The following is a 3,273-nucleotide window of genomic DNA, read 5'->3' on the forward strand; positions in this document are numbered from 1 at the left end:
CCAGCTTTTTGTTTTATTGATTCTTTGGATTGTTTTGTGTGTTTCTATTTTGTTTTCTCCATTTATAGTGAATGAAAACTTGGCTGGGTATAGTATTCTGGGCTTGCATCCATGGTCTCTTATTTTCTGCAGTACATCTATCCAGGAGCTTCTGGCTTTCATGGTTTCCATAGAGAAGTCAGGTGTAAGTCTGATAGGTTTACCTTTAAAAGAAACTTGACCTTTTTCCTTTGCAGCTCTTAATATTCTTTCTTTATTCTGTATGCTTTGTGTTTTGATTATTATATGGCGAGGGGATTTATTTTTGATCCAGTCTATTCGGTGTTCTGTATGCTTCTTGAACCTTCATAGGTATATCTTTCTTTAGGTTGGGAAAGTTTTCTTCTATAATTTTATTAAATTTGTTTTCTCGATCGTTGAGCTATACTTCTTCTCCTTCTTCTACCCGTATTATTCTTAGGTTTGGTCTTTTTATTGTGTCCCATATTTCCTGAACGTTTTGTGATGAGAATTTGTTGGTTTTGCTCTTTTCTTTGATTGGTATGTTTATTTTCTCTATGGAATCTTCAGTGTCTGAGATTCTTTCTTCTATCTCTTGTAATCTGTTGGTAGTACTTGTCTCTGTAGTTCCTGTTCATTTACCTAAATTTTCCATCTCACCCCTTCTGCCTCCTTTCCCTCTTCGGGCACATAACATCACCCAGCTCAGCCTGTTTGTGCACTGGGACCGAATCATGAGGGCAACCAGGTGGACGGTAGTTCCCTTGTCTCAATAGCCTGCCTGCAGCAAGCAAGATATACCCTTTGTTTATGACTACCCAAGCAGCACGGAGATTGGATCTCAGCACCAGGAGAGCCATCACTGTGCTGAGTGAGTTTCTGACCTGCGGCAGCAGCCAGCGACACAGAACTCAGATGTTCCTAGATTTTCCATCTCCATCCTTCCCTCCGTTTGTGTTTTCTTCATTGCTTCCATTTCATTCTTCAAGTCTTGAACCGTTTCCCTTACCTGTTTTATTGCTTTTTCTTGTTTCTCTTGGTTTTCTTGGGTTTTTTTGAGAGATGTATTAATTTCCTCAACCTTTTGTTTGTAATCTCTAATTGTTTATGGCAGTTTTTCACCTCCTGTTTACGGTCTTCTATTATTTTCATATAAGTCACTTTTGAGTCGATTTCTTCTAATTCTTCTGGAGTAGGGTGTATGATTCTTATTTCAGGATCCCTGGATTCTGGTGATGTCATGTTCCCTTTCAGTTGTTGGAGGAATTCTTGCATTGGCGCCTTCCCATCTCTTCCTTCAAATGGAGCCAAGAGAGGCCTGGTGTCTTGGTCCAGTCTTTGCTGTGACTGACTCTCTGGGTGTATCTCCTCAGTGTAGAAGCAGGAACCGTTTCCTTCCAGATGGAAGTCCTCAGCACCAAAACATGGTCGCCTGGTAATCCAATGACAAAAGGGCAAACTTGGGGGGCAGGGTAGGGTCGAGTAGAACACAGGAGACCCTACAGTACAAGCTGAAGGTGCCTGCGCTCCCTTGCAGGGGTCCTTGAGGCCTGCCCCGGTAGGCAGGCACTCACTGCTCTGGGTGGGTAGCCTTAGTGTAGGAGCAGAAAACTGATCTTGAGCAAAGGACCTAGCAGACAGCAGGGCAGGCTTGGCAGGGAGTCTGGGGGGCTGGGTCATGTGTAAGAAAGTCAGCCCTGCAGCAGGAGCTGAGGGAGGGGGTTTGTGCTCTCTTCCGGGACAATCCACCCCTGGATAGCACACACTCACCCTTCCAGATAGAACTCCTCAGCACCTAAAGAGGGATGCCTGGTAGCCCAATGGGCCAGGGACAAAAGGAAGAACGTGTCAGGCAGGGCGGGGTCCAGTAGAACACAGGAGACCCTGCAGCACAAGCTGAAGGTGCCCCCACTCCCAGCTCTTTGGTTGAAGAACATAAAGTTTGATTTCAGTTTCTGACTATTATGAATAAATGCCCATTCATATCATTGGTCAGGGCTGTCTAAATAACATTAGCTATTTCTGTTGCTTGTGGCCCCTCCCAAAGACTAAAATTATAACCCTGTTGTGGAAGAAACCATACACTTAGAACACAGGTCTTGGATGATGTAATCTGGATCAAACCAGAAAGTCTCCTTCCTGAGGCCTTGCTTCCATAGTTACAGAGAATACCATCCAATCTGTCAAGTGAGGTAAGAAGAAAATACCATCCAAGCTGCCAAGTGATGGGAGAAATTAGTAGTCTTCATTAGTTGCAAAACCTATGGACCACAACAATGATGACCATGACCAGATATCTTTAATGTGCAATAAGTGGTACTCACATTCTGGTGGGAAACAACATCTGTCTTGTTGGACTCAAGGCCCACCCAATAGGATGAAAATTATGCCTGGTGCTAGAAGGCTAGACAACTTTCCATAGCCATTGAGTTCATAGGCTGTACAAAACAAATTATTACCATCACTTTGCTAGATCGACATAATTCCTTACTACATTCTGAATCTTGTCTCTGTATCCATAAATAAGCCTAATTGCCACCTGTCATCAAAGAAACTTCTTTTATCCCCTATCTTCTTTTATTGATTTTTTTATTGAGCTCTACATTTTTCTGAACTCCCCTCCCTGCCTCTTCCCTCCCCCTTCAACCCTCCCCTAAGGTCCTCATGCTCCCAATTTACTCAGGAGATATTGTCTTTTTCTACTTCCCATGTAGATTAGATCTCTGTAAATCTCTCTTAGTGTCCTCATTGTTCTCTAAATTCTCTGGGATTGTTGATTGTAGGCTGATTTTCACTGTCTCACTGCTATTCTCTCAGTCTCTGGAAACATTGATTCTCACACTCTGTGATGTCACTGTCATTAGATTCCAAAACTGAGGTCATACAGAACTTGTATTTCTGTGTTCATCTTACTTCACTCAGCATAATGGATCTTTCTCTTTTAATATATATTCTATGTCATGCCTTAGAGTTTTATACTTGATGTGGATATCTGTGAAGATAGTATTTCTTATTTATGTATAAATTTTCTTGTTAACCCTGTAGTTATTAGGGTCTTCTCTACTCATTGTTAGACTAAGAATGTTTTCTGTTTAATTGCTTTATAAAACTTGAATTTAATGAAATTACAATATCTGCAATAAATTTAAATAAAAGTAATTTCTAGGAAAATAACTGGATGATTACATAAATAAAATCCAATTAGGAATATTTATATCGCCGGGCGGTGGTGGCGCACGCCTGTAATCCCAGCACTCGGGAGGCAGAGGCAGG

This window comes from Microtus ochrogaster, chromosome 2, assembly GCF_000317375.1.
Source record: "Microtus ochrogaster isolate Prairie Vole_2 chromosome 2, MicOch1.0, whole genome shotgun sequence".
NCBI classification, from domain to species: domain Eukaryota; kingdom Metazoa; phylum Chordata; class Mammalia; order Rodentia; family Cricetidae; genus Microtus; species Microtus ochrogaster.